A 20,706-nucleotide genomic window follows, 5' to 3' on the forward strand; every position below is an offset into this window, starting at 1 on the left:
CAGAAGCAATTGCTAGCTTGACCAAATACATGTAAATTCAAGATGCTAGAATTGAAAAGCTATCATATAGGTAGGAATCTTTATGGAAAAAGAATCCGCCCATGCACCTTGCAAGCTCCCAGAAGTTCCAGAGAGTAATTCTCCCGCAAGACAAGTAGCATCTGCTAAGGCTATCCTTGTCTTATCTGAAGGGGTGATTCCAGTCGTTCAACTAAAGATTCGTTGAAGGGAATATAATAAATAAGTATGAAGTTACTTCCTAGTCCTCCCTTACATACGCAAAGCCGTACACTTCAAGGGTCGACATGATGAAGATGCCTGCTGGCTATCAACCTCCAAAATTTCAACAGTTTGATAGTAAAGGCAATCCAAAGCAACATGTGGTGCACTTCGTTGAGACATGCAACAATGCTGGGACTTATGGAGATTACCTCGTCAAACAGTTTTTCTGCTTGCTAAAAGGAAATACTTTTGATTGGTATACAAACCTCGAGGCAGGATCTATTGATAGCTAGGATCAACTAGAGCAAGATTTCCTCAATTGCTTTTATAGCAGAAGGTGCACTGTGAGCGTGGTGGAACTTACAAATACTCATCAACGAAAGGTTGAACCAGTTATCAACTTTATCAATCGTTGGAGGAATGCAAGCCTCAACTGCAAAGACAGGCTTACTGAAGCTTCTGCATAGAGATGTGCATCCAAGGCATGCATTGGGGACTGCACTAAATCTACAAGGTATCAAGCCTAGCACATTTGAAGAACTTGAAACTCGTGCCCATGACATAGAATTGAGCATGGCCTCCATTGGAAATGAAAGGCTCCCCATCTATGAACCTCACAAAGGGAACGACAAGTAATAAGCTAGGAAACAGAGCAAGTTCGTAGCCAAGTCTGAAAACGAAGAAGCTATGAATGTCAACACATCACCTGTGAAGTTCATGACGGAGGCGAGCAAGAAGCAGAGTATGAAATCCACTTCTTTTTAAGATAAGCCAAGTGGAAAGTTGACTCTAAAAGAAATGCAAGAGAAGGAGTACCCATTTATGGATTCTGATGTGCCACCTATTTTTGAAGAACTCCTAGAGTTAAATCTCCTTGAGCTTCCAGAGATGAAGTGACCAAATGAAGCTGGGAAAACAAATGACCCAAATTACTGCAAATACCATCAACTTGTGAGCTACCCTCTAGAGAAGTGTTTTGTCTTCAAGGATAAAGTTATGGACTTGGCTCGTGAAAAGAAGATAGTGCTTGAAGAAGAGAAATCGCAAACCAAGTCTCTATCACCTTGGGCTTATTCAATATAGATGAATTATGTAGTTTCAAAGAAAGTAAAGATGAAGAATTACTGGAGAACAACAAGGTTGAAGTTGATAAGTCTGATGATGATGAAGGTTGGACGTTTCGAAGGCACCACAAAAGAAGCTCACAAAAAGAATCAAAACAACAACTAACAAGGAAAATGATGGTAAAAATACCAAGGAAACAGAATCAAGTTAGGCATTTAAAGAAAGCAAAAGTAGAGGTGTACCACCCTCAAAAGCCACGACATCCAGTGACCTTGGAGTATTTCTTACCATGTTGGTTACGCATGAAGATTTTCCGTGATGGTATTGAGGCCTCTTGTTGCAATGCTAATAAAGGGGAAGAAAAGAGTAATGACCTACAGTTGGCACCACCTTCAGAAAAGCTCATCGAGTCCATTCCTCAGGAAGTAAATGCTTGAGAGGAAAAAGTTACATTCACAAATGACGATCTTTTACTAGGTGACACTCTTCATAACCGCCCGTTATACCTAGTTGGATATATGTGAAATGAAAGGGTAAATTGAATTTTGGTTGATAGAGGATCCTCAGTAAGCATCTTGCTAGTTCGCACTGTGAAAGAACTTGGTATTCCTATAAATGAACTCATGGTAAGCTGTGTGATGATTCAAGGATTCAACCAAAGGGAGGGGGGGCAAAGAGCCATAGGTGCGATAAGGTTAGGATGTGATCGATGATAAGGTTGAAGATATGCAATCAAGTGCATGGTTGCATGTGATCGATGCTAAGACTTCATATAACGTCTTGCTTGGAAGGCCTTGGATACATGAGAATAAAGTGGTTCTATCTACCTACCATCAATATTTGAAATATTACGAGGGTGAAGTCGAGAAGAAGATAGTTGTTGATGACGAGCCATTCATTGAGGCTGAGTCACACTTCATCGATGCAAAGTTCTACTTGAAGAAACGCATTGTGAAGGAGCTAAAAGTTGATAATGTCATGAATGGCAAGAATGACAAGTCCATTACTAAGAGAGTTGAGGTGGTTGCTGACAAAACCAAGGCTGTTGCTAAGGAGGTATACCTTAACTCAAATAAATCTCATGGAGGGAACACAATATCTAATGAAAAGAAAATAACTCATGCGCTCCGCTATGTCCTTAAAAAGAAGAAAGAGGAGGGAGAGTCAACCATACTCAAAACTAATATGCTAAGGGATTTAACTCTTCCGATCAAACGAATTGAGCAGTAAAGTTGCCCTCAATGCTACTTGCAGGGTTTGTGGCCCAAATCATTCATAAAATGTGGCACTCCCTACAAGGCGTACAGATGAAGGCTTTGATCCCAATGCTTACAGGCTATTTGCAAAATCTATATATAATCCAAATGAGCCACCAAAATTAGGGAAGCTCCCGCCAGAAGCTGTTACAAGGCAACCACGTGAAGGTCTGGGGTACAAGCGACTATCACCAGTTCACATCTCCATAATAAGGGCAAGCAGAAAATGAGTCTGCCACTTCTAACAGACCTTCAGTCTTTAATCGACTTGGAAAACCAACTGTGAGGACTTTCGTATTTGAGAGATTGGGTCCATTAAAAAAGGGGAACAAGTTCTAGGAAAATTATCGAAATACAAGAACACCCGCTTCGCCCAAAACTCAGAAGATCTATAAGGATTTCCAAAGTCTGGTTCCTTCTAGAATGAAGCGACAAACGAAATTCGTGGTTTTGTGTGATGAGGTACTGAAGATAAATCCATATAATGTGGTCTATACCAAGAAACATGATAAAGATGAAGAGAGCATGGTCTATTATATCATGTCACTGTGGAAGGCGAGCAATGTGTTTCATCTCCAATGAATTCTGACGAGACACTTGAGGATATTTCTTGGTGTCACCATATATCTTTCAATGGTAGAGACCCTCAAAAAGATGAGTATGTGAAAGATGCTCCACCCGAACTTGAAGAAGGGGTGAAGGCAACGGTTGATGCCTTAAAAGAAGTTAACCTTGGCATAGATGAAGAATCAAGGCCCACTTACCTAAGTGCTTTACTAGAAATCGATGAAGAAAGCACTTATATCGAGTTACTCAAAGAGTTCAAGGATGTCTTTGCTTGGAGTTACAAAGAGATGCCTGGCTTGAACCCTAAAGTAGCAGTCTAACACCTTGCAGTCAAGAATGGTACTTGTTTTGTTAAGCAACCCCAAAGGCGCTTTAGGCCGGACTTGGTTCCCTTGATCGAAAATGAAGTTAACTAACGCATTGAAACTGTATTTATTCGTGAAGTTAAATACCCAACATGAGTTTCAAGTACTGTTTCCGTGAGAAAGAAGAATGACCAAATTTGAGTGTGTGTTGACTTTAGGGATCTCAATAATTCATGCCCTAAGGATGAATTCCCGCTTCCTATTCCAGAGCTTATGATTGACGCTACTATTGGGTATAAGGCAATGTCATTCATGGATGGCGCATCATGCTATAACCAAATTCACATGGCACCAAAAGATGAAGAGCTTGCTGCATTCTGCACCCCAAAGGGTATTTATTCAAGGTAATGCCTTTTGGCTTGAAAAACACTGGTGCTACTTACCAAAGGTCTATGAAGAATATTTTTGATGACCTTCTCCACAAGAATGTTGAATACTATGTTGACGACTTGGTGGTAAAATCAAGAAAGAGGGGCGACCACTTGAAAGACTTGAGAATGGTGTTTGAGTTGCTCCGTAGGTACCAACTTAGGATGAATCCATTGAAATGCACCTTTGGAGTTACTTCCGAAAAGTTCGTTGGTTTCATTGTCTGGCATCGAGGGACTAAAATTGATCGATCCAAAGTAGGTGCAATTTTGAAAATGCCGGAGCCTCGGAACATTCATGAATTGAAAAGTCTGCAAGAAAAGCTAGCTTATCTTAGGAGATTCATCTCGAATCTATATGGGAGATACCAACCATTTAGTCGCCTTATGAAGAAAGGTGTCCCTTTCAAATGGGAATAAGTGTGTCGCAATTCCTTTGAGAGCATTAAATCCCACTTGATTAAGCCTTCAGTTTTAGAAACCCCTATACCTGGAAAGCCATTGATACTATACATTGCAGCGTAAAAAAGTCTGTTGGAGAATTGTTGGCCCAAGAAAATAGTGAGGGAAAATCTCTTTACTACTTAAGCAGGATGATGACACCAAATGACCTGAATTATTCGCCAATTGAAAAGTTGTGTTTGGCGCGAGTCTTCTCAATTCAAAAGTTGAAGCACTACTTTCATGCTCATGTTGTTTGTCTTGTTTCTAAGGCAAATCCCATCAAGTTCGTGATGTCAAAACATTTTCTTAGCGATCGACTAGCGAGTTCGTACTTCCAATTTCAACATTTTGAGATTGTGTACGTCCCTCAAAAGGATACAAAAGGACAAACATTGGCAGAATTCATGGCAGATCATCTGATACCTGATGATTGAGAACTAACACATGAATTACTCGATGAAGACATAATGGTCATTGAAGTACAACCTCCATGGAAGATGTACTTTGATGGTGCTTCACATCACGGAGGAGCTGGTACTAGCGTAGTATTTGTTATTTCTCAAGGGGAGGTTCTGCCCTGCTCCTTTACATTGACACAACTCTGCTCCAACAATGTTGTTGGATATCAAGCACTAATACTTGGGCTTGAAATGACTGTCGATGTGAAGCATTTGCAATTGCAAGTCTTTGGTGACTTCTAGTTAGTAGTCAATTAGCTTTTAGGTAGTTGCAAGGTGAAGAAACCTGAACTATGCCCTTATTATAGTTATTTTAAACAATTGATGGGATGGGTTGGTAATGTGACTATTCAACATGTACCTAAGAAAGAAAACAAAAAGGTTGATGTTTTAGCTGCCCTAGCTTTATCGTTAACCCTGCCTGATCAAGCGCAAGTTACTATTTGCCAAAAATGGGTAGTACATCCACTAAATGAGGGTGAAAGTGAAGTAAATGAACTCGAGTATCTTGTCACTGCTGAGAAGGAAGAATAGCGACAACTAATTATCGATTACTTGTGCTTTCCGAGGATAAGAACTAAAATATGTCGTCGTGCACCTCGCTTCCTTTATTACAAAGATACCATATACAGAAGATCATTCTAGAGGGTACTCTTGTGATGCCAAGGGGAAGAGGAAGCACTCCAAGCTTTGCAAGAAGCACATTCTGGGGCATATGGATCACATCAGCCTAGATCAAAGCTCCACTTCCATAGACAAATGATGGGATATTATTGGTCGACAATGGTAAAAGATTGCTTGGACTACACTCGAAGATGCAAGGCTTGCCAATTTCATGCAAATTTTATTCATCAGCCTCCCGAAGTGTTGCACCGACTATTGCATCCTGGCCATTTGACATTTGGGGATTGGATGTTGTTGGACCACTACCAAAGTCCTCTGTAGGCACCTATACATCTTGGCGCAACTGACTACTTCTCGAAATGGGCTGAAATTGTTGCTCTTAAGGAAGTAAAGAAGGAAAATATTACAAGTTTTATCCAAGTAAATATCATCTATCGCTTTGGCATCCCTCTTTACATAGTATTGGATAATGGTAAGCCATTCAATAACCAGTTGATGAACAAGATTTGTGATCTCTTTGGTTTCAAGCAACGTAACTCTTCAATGTACAATGTTGTCACCAATGGTCTAGCTGAGGCATTCAACAAGACTCTATGCAACTTGTTAATGAAAGTCATCTCCAAATCCAAATGAGATTGGCATGACTGTATGGAAGAAGCTCTGTGGGCATACAGGACAACTAACGGACACCAACCCAAGTGACCCCTTATTTACTTGTCTATGGAGCCGAAGCCGTTTTGCCACTTGAGCGTCAAATACCTTAATTATGATTAGCTATTCAAGAAGGGATCACTGATGAAGAAAATGCTCGGCAAGGTAGTCGCTTCCTTTTTCGGTATGCCACTCCACGAGCAAGGAGTGACACGTGCGAGCGAAGCAAAAAGAAAGCAATGGGAATTTTTCTCTTTTTTGGGGAGAAATCCTTTGATTGCATATTGAATATAGATCCATGTCTTTCTTGTTCCACTAGCTAAGACCAAATTCTCACATGTCCCTTTCGTTATTACAACCTTCTTTTTTTATGTCAAAGACTAGAAGCTACGCACAAATTCTCATTGGATCTCGGTTGTTCTTAACAGCGATGGCTATTCATTTAAGTTTTCGGGTAGCACCACTAGATCTTCAACAAGGTGAAAATTCTCGTATTGTAGAGTTAGAGGCTCTAGATCAGTCCAGTTGGACAAGGATTTGACTAATGAGGAGGAGCTGGTGGCTATTCTAGCCTGACAGGTTCGTCAGTTTAGATCTAAGAGTTATCCTTCAGTTTGAGTGCAGTGGAGAGGTCAGCCCGTTGAGGCAACTACATGGGAGTCTGAGCCAGACAGACAGAGTATATATCCACACCTTTTCACTAGTCTAGGTACTTTTCTATGTCCGTTCGAGGATGAACGGTTATTTTATAGGTGGAGAATGTGATGACCCGATAGGTTATCTAGAGTTTTAGAACCTAATTCTAAGTTACAAAGCCTCAAACACCTCATTTTAGCCTTCCTTGATTTGCGTGCATAGTCTATGTGTTTTTTGGAAAAGATTTTATGTTAAAAATAGATAAAATATGAAATTTTACCTTAAAATCTATTTGGGTTAGCTTCAGTCAACATTTTGAGCAAATGAACTTGGATCCGTGTTTTGACGGTCTTGATAGGTCCGTATCGTGATTTGGGACTTGTGTTGAATTCGGAGGTCCCTAGCTCGAGTTATCGTATTTTGTTGAAAAATTGAGGTTCGAAGGTTTAATGAATCTAGAAGTTTGACCAATGCTTGACTTTATTGATATTGAGTCCATATTTTGGTTCCGGAACCCGATATAGGTCCATTGCTATATTTATGACTTATTTGTCAAATTTGGTGAGAAACAGAGTTGGTTTGACGTGATTCGGACGTCCGGTTGTTAAAATAGAAGTTCATGAGTTTAATTGAAAATTTCATTTGATTTGGTGTCCGATTCGTAGTTCTAGGTGTTATTTTAGCGATTTGATGCGAGCAAGTTCATATGATATTTTTGTACTGGTGTGCATGTTTGGTTTGGAGCCCCGATGGCTCGAGTGAGTTTCAGATAGGCTACAGAGTGGGTTGAACTTAGAAAACTCAACTGGTGTTCTTCAGTTTCTGGTGCACGCCTTGCGAGGTTTGGCTTCGCATTTGCGGTATGGCAGAATCTCTGTCAGGTTCACATTAGTGAGCTACTCCATCCCATTTGCAAGAGTAGCTGGGGCACCTTAGGTTAGCATTTGCGAACAAGACTTCGCTTTTGCAAAGTGGAACTGGGGGGGAGGGGGGACTTGTTCGCACTTGAGATCATTTGGGTCGCAATTGCGGAAGATCACTGTTCACATTTGCAAACAGATCATCGCAAATGTGATGATAGCAAAGATGCTGGGACTTTGCAATTGCGAAGGATTTTCTCGCATTTGCGGGGTTCACATTTTGATAGCGGAGATGTTGGGACTTCGCAATTGTGATCTGCAACTGATCAAATATGAGTTAGACGTGATTTCCTCTCATTCTTCAAATTATCAAACCAAGAAAACCCTAGAGGCAATTTTTCCAAGAGCTCTTCTACCCCAATCTATTGGTAAGTGATTTTAACCTATTTTTTTTCAATCTTCCATTACATTTCATAAGATTTCAACCTAAAATCTAATATTTTTATCATGGAAATTGGGGGTTTGGGTAGAATTAGGGATTTTGTAAAATTGGGTTTAGACCTCAAATTGAGGTCGGATTTAAAAACAAATTACATAATCGGGCTCGGGGTGAATGGGTAATCGAATTTTAATTCGAATTTTGGGTTTGGACCAAGTGGACCCGGGAGTTGACTTTTGTTGACTTTGTCAATAATGACCTAAATTAAATCTTTTGCAATCGCGGGTAGTTCTTAAGGCTTATTTTGAATCAATTGATTGGTAATTTGCTAGATTTTGTTCGTTCAGAGGCTTGTCTGAAAGAAAAGGCTGTGGTTGAGCGTTGAGATGATCTTTGGAGCGAGGTAAGTGTCGTGGTTAACCTGCCTTGATGGATTAGGAATTGTTTTCCTATTTGCTACATGTTTAGATGTTGGGTTCAACATATATATGAGGTGACGAGTATTTATGCGTTGTTATTGGGTTAAAGCATATGGGTGGAACTTGTTTCTTGTAAAATATTGTTTTATGTGATCATGATATCCATGATTAGACTAGTTAATTACTAGATTAATCATTCTTTCCGCGTTTATGGACTATCTGTGATAATTGAGTATTGTTTTCTGAAGTTTGGAGGTTGGTATTGTGGAACCATTTTGATGTAAGGCTTGTTCTTGTTCATTATATCTCCCTGATATTATATGTTCATTGATATATGGTAAGGGAAAGTGTTAATGCACGAAGGGTGATGCTGTGCCATATTATGAGAGTTAATGCATGAAGGGTGATGTCGTGCCATATTTTGAGAGTTAATCCACGCAGGGTGATGCCGTGTCGTATCTACTGCTTTATGATGAAAGTGAGAGTAAAAGCACGAAGAGTGATATCGTGTCGTTATTATTGTTTCATAGTCAGGTTGAGAGTAAAAGCACGAAGGGTGACACCGTGCATTTTGTTCATTGTGTTTTTCGTTTTAATGGTTGAAGGCATATTGACTGTTCTGAATATCATTTCCTGCTGTAATTATCGTATCGTGAACCCCTTTTGTATGTCCCCTCCTAATAAATATGTTTGGCCTTTATTTGTTTTTATCTTGTACGTATATTGTTATCTGCACAGGTTATTTACATGGGTGTCCTGTCACAACCTCGTCACTACCTCGTCGAGGTTAGGCTCGACACTTACGGAGCACATTGGGTCAGTTGTTTTCATACTACACTCTGCACTTGTTGTGCAGATTTTGGTATTGGTCGAGTTGCATGTGAGGTGCATTATCTCGGATCAGCTGACTTAGAGACTCGAGGTAGATCTGCTAGCGTCTGCAGATCTTGAAATCCCCTTCCATCTCCCCTTATTTATTGCTCTTTTTGTTTGAGACAGTTGTACTTATTTTGAAACTCTATTTGTAGAAATTCTAGAAGCTCGTGAATTGTGACTCCAAATCCGGGTTGTACTAAATATTATTGTTATTTATGCTATTCCGCACTCTGTTTTAGTTTTAATTTGGTGTAATTGACTTTACTTATTGAAATTGATTAAAATTGGCTTAAACATCCTCTAACGTTGGCTTGCCTAGCAAGTGAACTGTTAGGCACCATCACGGTACCGAAGGTGGAAATTTTGTGTCATGACAAGTTGGTATCAAAGCACTAGGTTGTGTAAATCTCACAAGTCACGAGCAGGCTTAGTAGAGTCTGGAGGATCGGTACGGAGATGTCTGTACTTATCTTCTAGAGGCTATATAGTTTAGGAACAAATTTCACTTCTATTCTTCTCTGTCGTGCGATTTTATTCCCTCATTGCTAATTGAACTCTTCTACTCTTGTACTCTCGCGGATAGCGATAACACGTATTGCATCTTTAGCTGAATAACAGCTAGAGCCCCCAGTGGCAGCTCCTATGAGAGGCAGAGGTCGAGGCCGAGGTCATGTCATAGGCCGAGGCAGGGGCAGAGCTTGAGCAGCAGCACCAGCAGTGGAGCCTTAGGTGGAGTTTGATGAAGAGGTTCTAGCCCTGACTATACCTAATGGACCAGTTGAGGTCCCGCAGGGTTCATTGCCACCGTAGTGCTTCAGGACACTCTAGTATGTTTTGTATGCTTTATGGAGAGTGTGGCCCAGGCTGGTACATTCCTTATGGCACCAGCCGTCTCTCAGGCTAAGGGAAGAGCACAGACTCCCGCTACTCACACTCCGGAGCATATGGATCCCCAGTATCAGACTCTAGCAGCCCGTCCAATTGGGGTAGTTCAGTCGGTTGTTGTGGCATAGGCCGGTGATGGTCCAGCCATGTCTTCTGAGGGCTTATTAAGATTGGACAAAATTTACCAAGCTCTTTCCAGTTCAGTTCAGTGTTGCACCTTCTGAAACCCACAGGATTATCTTGACCGCTGCCATAAGGTGCTGCAGAATGTGGGAATAATTGAGACCAATATGGTCAATTTTGCTGTGTTTCAGATGATAGGTTCCGCCAAGAGATGGAGGAAAGATTATGTGTCTACTAGACCAGTCGGGTCTCTTTCTCTTACTTCGGACTAGTTCTCTCCGTTATTTCTTGAGAAGTTTCTTACTATCATACTAAGAGAGGATTAACGCAGGCGGTTTGAGCGTCTCTAATAGGGCAGTATGTCAGTCACTCAGTATGAGACCCATTTTATGGATCTAGCTCGTCATGCTATTCTTATGCTTCCTACCGAGAGAGAGGGTGTGAGGAGGTTTATTAAGGGGTTCGCTCAACCTATCAAGCTATAGATGGCCAAGGAGACCGGGGGTGAGATTTCTTTTTAGATAGCTGCTAATATCGCCAGGCGAGTCGAGATAATTCTTGCACAGGGAGGAGGTCAGGGGTCTGACTAGAGGCCTCATCATTTCGGTGGGTTCTATGGTGACTCGTCTGGAGGTAGGGGTGCTTTTGGTAGAGGCCATCCTCCCAGGCTAGTTTATTTAGCGCACCAAGAATCCCACAGTGCTTCAGGTGGTCGCGACCCTCATATGTCTTATTCCGACCAGCAGCTAGCCTACAATGCACCACTAGCTCCCATTAATGCACCACCGCTCCAGAGCATTCAGGGTGGTTACTCAGGTCGATAGGATCAATTTCAGGGTCAGCAGTCACAACAGTCGAGGTCCTGTTATACTTGTGGTGATCCGAGGCACATTGCTAGATTTTGCCCTCGGGCATCGAACAACTCACAACATCAAGGTTCTCATGCCATGGTCTCGGCACCGGTTGCTTTATCGCCCGCTCAGCCAGCTAGAGGTGGAGGTCAGGCTGCTAAAGGTGGAGGCCAGCTAGCTTGGTCCCGTCCTAGAGATGTAATTTAGAGTGGTGGGGCCCAACCCTGATGTTATGCTTTCCCAGCCAAGCCTGAGGCTGAGTCATATGACGTTGTTATCACATGTACTATTTCAGTTTTCCGTAGAGATGATTCAGTCCTATTTGATTCGAGCTCTAGTTATTCCTACGTCTCATCCTATTTTGCTTCATATTTAGTTGTGCCTCGTGATTCTTTGAGTGCTCCTATGTATGTGTCCACACATATGGGAGATTTTATTATTGTAGATTGTGCTTATCGTTTGTGTGGTTACCATTGGGAGTCTTGAGACTAGCGTAGATCTTCTGCTTCTTGATATTGTAGATTTTGATGTTATCTTAGGTATGGATTGGTTGTCACCTTATCACGCTATATTGGATTGTCACACCAAGACAGTGACCTTAGCCTTGTCGGGGTTGCCTTGATTAGAGTAGAGAGGGACTCATAACCATTCTACCAGCAGGGTTATCTCTTATATGAAGGCTCGACATATGGTCGAGAAGGGATATCTAGCTTAGTTGGCTTATGTCCGTGATTTTAGTGCGGACGTTCCTTCCATGGATTTAATACCAGTTGATCGTGAGTTTCCAAAGGTATTTCATGCAGACCTGCCGGGGATGCCACCTGGCAAGGATATTGACTTCTGTATTGACCTAGTGTCTTACCCTGAGGTGCGCCCGTATTGTTTGTAAAGAAGAAAGATGGATCGATGAGGATGTGCATAAATTACCGACAGTTGAACAAAGTCACCATCAAGAACACATATCCTTTGTCGAGGATTGATGACTTATTTGATTAGCTTCAGGATGCCAAGGTGTTTTCAAAGATTGATTTGCGGTCTGGATACAATTAGTTGAGGATTAGAGCATCCGATTTCCCTAAGATAGCTTTTTGGACTCGGTATGGGCATTATGAGCTTCTAGTGATGTCATTTAGGCTGACTAATGCCCCATCAACATTTATGGATTTGATAAATCGGGTATTCAAGACTTATCTGGATTCCTTTGTGATTGTATTTATTGATGATATCTTGATCTACTCCCGTAGCCGAGAGGATCATGATATGCCAAGTTTTCAAAATGCGAGTTTTGGTTGGACTCAGTCACTTTCTTAGGGCACATTGTATCACTAGAGGGTATTCAGGTGGATCCTAAGAAGATTGAGGTAGTTCAGAACTGGCTTAGGCCCACTTCAGCTACAGAGATCCGGAGTTTCTTGGGTTTGGCGGGTTATTACCGTTAGTTCATGGAGGGTTTTTTATCTATAACAGCCCCATTGACCAGGTTGACCCAGAAGGGTGCTCCATTCAGATGGTCAGACGAGTGTGAGACGAGCTTTGAGAAGCTCAAGATTGCTTTGACTATGGTGCCAGTGTTGGTGTTGCCCACAGATTCAGGATCTTATCTGGTGTATTGTGATGCATCTCGTACTGGGCTTGGCGCGGTATTAATGCAGGATGGTAGGGTGATTGCATATGTATCACGACAGCTAAAGGTTCATGAGAAGAATTACCCTGTTCATGACTTAGAGTTGGCAGCCACTGTTCATGCGTTGAAGATTTGGAGGCACTATCTTTATGGTGTGTTGTGTGAGGTATTCATGGATCATCAAAGATTGCAGTATTTGTTCAAATAGAAGGATCTCAATTTGAGTGTTACACCCCATATTTTCGTATGTGGAAGTACGCCATAAGTAAATTGATATACGCTCAAAAATAAGATGTTACATCCCGCATTTTCGTACGTTAAAATTTCGTCGTAAGTAAATCGACGCAAGTTCGGGAATGAGATTATTTTGGGATTATAATTATTATGTTATTTCAAACAAGTGATAAGTAAATTCGTGCAGGGGAGAGAGTAAGCAAATCGAAGAAAGTGAGTTTTGTCGAAGTTTGTTGATTTGGGATAAAATACGGTCTGAGCTATAATACCCGATATTTATGGACTAGTGCTATACAAAGTACCACATGAACATGATAGTAAGATGTATGGAGTGTGTTAAAAATAAGTAGTATTTAAAGTAATTTGAGATATTTCCTAATTATATGAATAATCGGATAATTATTGGTTAATGGATGATTAACAAATCAATTAGGTGGATAATTGTTAAATGGGAAATATCCCCCAACGTGGCAGCCATATAAGAGATATTAGGTGACTCTTAATTAAATGTGCAAGATGGCAAACTTTCAAGAGATAGGCACTTCACCTCATTTGGTTAAAAAGAGTTATCAAGAAAGCCAAGAAATGTTACGGCCACTAATCATTTCCTTTCTTGTAGTAAGCAAACGTTCCACTTAAAATTCATAATATTGTTTATAAGCTTCAAAGAGGAATGCTTATATTTACTAAGCTATGAATGAATTTACAACAAATTCATACGAGATTTCATAAGGTAATAGCAACGGGATTTTGCGATTCTAAGGGAGTGCGGTGCAATCTTTCTCAAGAATATCATATGAATTTTCCCCTACTTTGATTACTCGTTACGTGAGTTGTCATAAAAGACGTGTGTTGGAAGGATTGTCAAGAGAATCGACTCAGGTATGTTAAGGCTAAGCACTTTCTTCATTTTGGCATGATCTCGCAATTACATTTATTTGATAATGAGGCAACAAGAAAAGTTCATACTCCCAAATTTATGTACATTTTCCTAGTCTCATAAGTTACAGTATTCTCCCTTATCGGGACTTTATATTCAATTGAGTATTGTCTTCTTCTAGTCAAGAGAGCAAAGGGTCTATATATACAGTAATACAGTATTTTCACCACCATCGAGCTATAATCAGTGGGCAGACCCCTATTGGGCAACCTTTGATCAGATAGTAAGTTATATACCGAGCCTACTGTGGCCGAGCGCCTTTGAGCCCAGTTGGCCGAGATACAGAGTCTAGTATGGCCAAGCGCCTATGAGCAAGCCTAATACGGCAGAGCAGTTATATATACTGAGCCTTATAAGGCCGGACAACTATTTTACTTACTATATTGAGAGAGTTGAGAGAGTATCAACAGGTGAGCATATCTTCATATTATCTTTGACTCCAAGTTAAGGCTGTATTGTGGTCCGGGCTTGGGCCAAACGGGCCTAAACAGGCCGGGCCAAACGGGTCTGGGCTTGAGGCGGGCTGGGCTGAGGCGATCCCGGGCCAAACGGTCCCAATGTGTGGAACCGGCCTATGGTGGTCCTAAGCCCACATGATCCCGGGCTAAATGGGCCAGGCCCGCGGGCCTAACGGGCTTTTTTCGTTTCGGGCTATTTTTTTTATTTTTTTTATCTAAGGCACTTTCTTGTAAACTATATATGTATATACTAGTATAAATTGCTTATATATAGCTATATAAATATATATAGTATATATAGTATGTATAGTATGTATATATAAGGGTGTATTATGTGTATATATAATTATATATTGCCTTATGTAATATATATTGCCTTATATAATATTTACATGACCTATCCCCAACTGGTTCTTAAATTGGTGGTCATACCACGGTCCCACAACAAAAATCCTGCCTGAGCCATTCCTTAAGTTATACAAAGAATGGGCAAAAGTTTCACCATTCCTAACCGAGTTATATTAAGCAGATCATATCTGTTTCCTAGAAAAAATTGATCAAATTTTTTTCTTTATTGAATTCTCTATCCCATGGATTCATAAATGGACTCCTGAATTAGGTTTTACGGAGGAACAAATCCCTTGCTTATACGAGATATTTTACAACAATTTTTGGGACAAATTGATGAAGAATGATCCCAAAACAAAAATGTTATATGGACAAGAATTATTGGATTCTATTAAAACACAAATCCAAGTATACTCGTCCACTCCACAGAAGAAAATATTTGATGACAGCTCCGTCAAACATATTGCTCGAAGAATCTCTGTTCAAGACGGAGATAAAATCGAATTAGTAAATAAATATCTGGAAGAAGTAAACAGAAATTTACTTCAAACTTTGAATCAATGTGAAAGATCAAACACATTAATGCACAGTGAAACAAGTAACGATGATATCGCAGAAGACGATTCACAGCCGATGCAGCCAGAAATAATATTATCTGACAAAGAGAGAGAAAAGGTGGAAAATTTCCTCCAAAAAATGAACGATTTAGACAAAAGAAGACTTTGACTAAAGCCGTCGAAGACCCCACACAACAGTAGATACACTGTTCCCAACAGTAGAAACACTGTATAAGGGACCCAGATACGCTATTCCCAACAGTAGAAAAACTGTATAGGGACCCAGATGTGGGACCCAATCTACTATTTAAAGATTCTTTATGTTTTTTTTCCTTCTTTAAATAGAGGACCTCTTCATTTGAAGAGGCAAGTCGTGAGAACCCCCTCTCTCACTAATCTCTCTCTCTAAGCTCTCTCCTTCTTGTAAAGCTTTTAGCTTATTAGTTTTGTAAATCAGTTGAAAATTAATAAAAGTTTTGAAGTTCAGCTCATCTTCAGGGCCTTGCTTCTCGGCCTTAAAGGTATTTATTTTATTTTATTATATAGTATTTTATATACTTAGTTTCTCTCCCCAGACGTGACTATGTCCGGCTAAACGGATTCATATCTATGTTGAAAACTAATTTCTCTTGTATATTAACCATGAAGAATCCATACTCTTTCAAAATATAAAGGAATTTTAATATAGTTTCTTGTCTTGGTTCCAAGATTGTGGTACAGTCGACTTTGGTACTACTCTTATTGGCTTTGCCTTAGTGGCTACGTCTAGCCAGCTGTGACATTAAAGCCCGCTGAAGTTGTCAAAAGGGCTATCCCTTTCACAGTTAGAACTGCTAGACACATGGGCTCAATAAGAGTATGTATCGGACCTAGACAGGCCCCTTGCTTGGGTAAAAGGATAGATCCTTCCATACAGTCATTAAAACTATAATAAAATTCCCGTATATTTCGAATCTTTACTGGTCGCGCGGACTACCGCCAACCTTCAAAGGTACTGAAACAGCTAGATCTGGATGACCGTGCGCACTACCGCCCGCCTACCCTGATCCTGACGAAGATGGTATCAGTACTGAAACAGCTAGATCTGGATGGCCGTGCGGACTACCGCCCGCCTACCCTGATCCTGGTGTAGATATAATATATATTGCCTTATATATATGTATGTATGTATATATATATATATATATATATATATATATATATATATATATATATATATAGTTTATATGTATTAGAGATATATATAGTGCCTTATATATATGTGTATGTATGTATATACACACACACACACACACACACACACACACACACACACATATATATATATATATAGGCTATGTTTTTTATTTTTTTTATCTAAGGCACTTTCTTGTAAACTATATATGTATAACTAGTATAAATTGCTTATATATAGCTATATAAATATATATAGTATATATAGTATGTATTAGATATATATATATATATATATATATATATATATATACACACCATATCAAATTTAAACACAACATAAATTGCAAAGAAATATTCAAGGGAATGTCTTATATATTTTACTATTACGACATTAATAAAGAATGACAATATCTTTCTTAGTCTTCCTCCCCCAATGGAATGAGCACAACAAGGTACTAATACCACCATTAAAAGGAAAAAATCTAAGGAAGATGTGTCAAAATACAAGTTACATGTTAGTCTATATATTATCTCTAACAAATCTCATAAATCCTTCAAGGTCCGGAGGAATTTCCGTTGGTGGTGGTGGAAAAGAAGCTTGTTCATCACCGCTTCTGGGCGAAGCAGCATCCTACGCAAGTTCCGCTAGCATTTCTCCATAAGCTTCATCTATCTCCGGTTGTGATTCTGCAAGTCCAAAATTTCTTCTTTCCGAATGGTCCAATCTCTGAAGAGTACTGATTTTTCCAAGCTCTCCCTCATAGACGCTCTATGATCACCGATTTGAAGTTTCGCTTGACTGAATGCGCTCTCTGATACCATTGTTGAAGCTTGAACACTTAAAATATCTCGAGCCATCCTTGAAAGAACCGGGTAGTATTTTTGTTTGTCCTTCCACCATTCCAAAACATCGAAGGAGCCGTCGGGATTCTCTGACTCAAGTCCCTGCGACAAATAAACTTGAAGCTCATTTAGTTGTGAACTATCACCAAAATTATCACCTTGAGAACCCCTGAACTCTGTCCAAGAACTAAGGGCTTTTAGGCCCGCAGTTCTTTTAGATGCTTGCGAACTAGACGAAGTAGGAGTTGGAACAGTCTAGCTTGATCTAAGGTAAGTTGATAAGCATTATAAATTGTTTGAGCATTTATTTTAATTGAAGCTTTTGCATCTCCAAGTGTAGCAAATTCCTCAGCTGAAAGTGATAAAGCGTTATAAATTTTTGAATACCAAAAGTGAGGACCTCCTAATTTCATTGTAGGATTTAACAATGCAGCAACACCAAAAATAGGGGAGGATAGGGAAAAAAATATTTTTTAAACTTAGCTTTCATAGAATTAATAGTTTCTTGATAAATTACTCTACCCTCTGAAAATTGAGTAAATAAATCTACAAGTGCTGCAATATAAACTAAATAGTTAGAAATAGTAGGATAATATTGGCCAGATAATTTATTTGTAAAAATATGAAATTGTTCTAAAGAGTCTACAAGAATTTTAACATTACTCCAATCTTGATTTGTAAGGTGCTCATCATCATCATCATCACCATCACCTACACGAGCATTATACGTTGCGCTTATTGGGTTCCTATATTCATATGCAACAACTAAACTTTCATACATGTAATTCCATCTAGTCGGACAAGGTTTAGGAACCTTTCTTTCTCTAAGGCCAAATTCATCACATTTTTTAAAATAGTCTCTAAGTCTACTTCTACGGTTTGAATAAAAAAGCCAATTAAGAGCCATTTTAACCTTTTCAATTTCTACATTTAAAACTTTCATACCAGCACCGACGATTAAATGGTAAATATGACAAATACATCTAACATGAAAAATATTACTAAATGCAGGATTTAGTGTAGTTGTAAGCAAGCCTATAGCGTTAGTGTTACTAGAAGCATTATCCATTGAAACCGACATAATTTTATCTCTAATGCAAAAATATCTACAAATATCTGCAACTGTGTTAGCAATAAACTTACCTGTGTGGCGTGAATTAATTATTCTATAAGCAATAATGCGCTTTTGCATTATCCACTCCTCATCTATCCAATGACTTGTAACAGTTAGATAATCACAGTCATTACCACTTCTACCAATATCAGTAGTAATAGCAATGCGACAATCTATATGAGTAAATAAATAGCGCAAATATTGTTCATATTCATGTTTATATTTATAAATATCGCTCTTTACGGTTGCGCGAGGCCATCCTTTATAAGTAGGATTAAAAACTCTTCTAATATAATGCACAAAATGAGGGTTAGAAGGAAAACTATAGGGTAAGCACATAACAGTAACCATTTTTGCCAATTCTTCACGATCTTTATTTGGATCATAATATAAAATGTCACCGGTAACAGTGTTAATTCCCGGTTGAACTAGATTTGAACCTGTACTAGGGTTAACGTACTATCTACACTTGTCCCCTCTTGCGCAGCTTTCATTTGTAAAAATCTAGCTTTATCTCTAGGGTATTTCAATATGTGTCTAGTCAAACTACCCGTACCGCTAAGGTCTCCAGTAAATTTATGAACTAGTTGAGACCCACAAGTTTTACACTTAGCCTTATTTTGTTCTCTTAGTTGAGTAAAAAAATGCCAAACAAGAGATGTTTCGGGCCGTTTAGAAGGTTGTCTATTAAAAGTAGGGGTTACTACAGGAGGGTCAGGCGGGGCACCAGTTGGGTTATTAACAGGACTAGTAGGTGTATCATCTAAATCCGGTTGCGTTTCATCTAAATCATCATTTTCCTCATCATTTTCAAATATAGTTTCATTAGGATAAAGAGCATTCATAACTTCTTCATTTAATTGTTGACCCGGTGCAACATCATGGAAAAATTGACTATCAAAAAATTGAAAACAAAGGTTATCCTCAAGAATAATAGGTGGAGGAGGACGGGTAACAGGTCTGGGTCAGAGAGCCGGGGGAAGAGTAGTAGCTTGGCTACTAGATTCACCAATTTTAGATTTTCTCTTACCCTTACCACCAAAAATATTTTTCAAAGAAAATGCCATATTAATCATAATTATACTAAATAAAACTAACAAAACTATAATATTAAAACTTAAGAGTTGGAACGAGTTTACCGAATTGACGAACAACTTCTTGAAAATTGAATATCGTTGAAGACTTGAATACTTCAATTCACCAACTTCACAATTTTTCACGAAATTGCAATAATAAAGTAAGCAATTATAGAAGAAAATTAGAGAGAGATTGATGAATTTGTGAGTAAAAATGAAAGAATGGGGGGTATTTATAGTTGATAATTGGGAAAAAGTGTAATTATAAAAAGTTTGGGGTTAAAGCAAAGTTTGGGAGCCAAATGACTATTTTTTAAAGTGCATAACGGACCAATTTTGAAGCCCAACGGTCAGATTTTAAAATCTAGCCATTCGGCATTTAAAAAAAAAATTAAAAAATAGCCATTGGGGCCCGTTGGGCCCGGTTGAACCGACCTAGGCCCGCCTGCCGATCCCAGGCTTAACGGTCCCAGGCTCACGGGCTTTTTGTGTTGAATCGGCCCACCACGGGCTTTTGCACCACTAGAGCCCAGGCTCGCTTGAACCGGCCCGTTAGTCCCGTTAGGCCCGCGGTCCTGGACCTGTCCTGGGCCAGGCCCGGACCACAATACAGCCTTACTCCCAGTTACTTTCAGTTATTATATTATCAGTTTAGTTACAGCTTTCAGTATATTGCCTTACATACTCGATACATTATTTCGTACTGATGTCCCCTTTCTTGGGGGCACTGCATTTCATACGTGCAGGCTCAGACAGACGGGTAAACCTCCTCATTAGGTGTTGCCCGAGTTCAGCTTGATTGGTAAGCTCCATGCCTTTCGGAGTTGCCGGGTCTAGAGCTTTATGTTCATCTTGTGTATATATGTATATATGTTATGAGTAGGTCGGGGCCCTGTTCCGATCACAGTATATCCATTAGTAGAGGCTTGTAGTACATATCCTGTCAGTTAATGCAGTATGTTGGGCTTGTAGGCCTTTTATGTATATTTTTTTGGTTTGTCAGCTGTAGTGGTTATGACGGCCTTGTCGACCCAACTTTATATTGATATTTAGTCAGCATTCGCAATTGTCTTGCAATGTGGCCCATGTCCAAAGTTTGACATTGTATTTCAAAGTCCCTTAGTTGCAAGTTGGTACGCAAGAATAGGTGAGGCATCGGGTGCTGGTCTCGCCCCCCTCCCCCCCGGTTCGGGGCATGATATTAAAGCAGAGAAGGTGGTTGGAGAT

The sequence above is a fragment of the Nicotiana sylvestris genome, chromosome 4 (assembly GCF_000393655.2).
Source record: "Nicotiana sylvestris chromosome 4, ASM39365v2, whole genome shotgun sequence".
Classification (NCBI taxonomy): domain Eukaryota; kingdom Viridiplantae; phylum Streptophyta; class Magnoliopsida; order Solanales; family Solanaceae; genus Nicotiana; species Nicotiana sylvestris.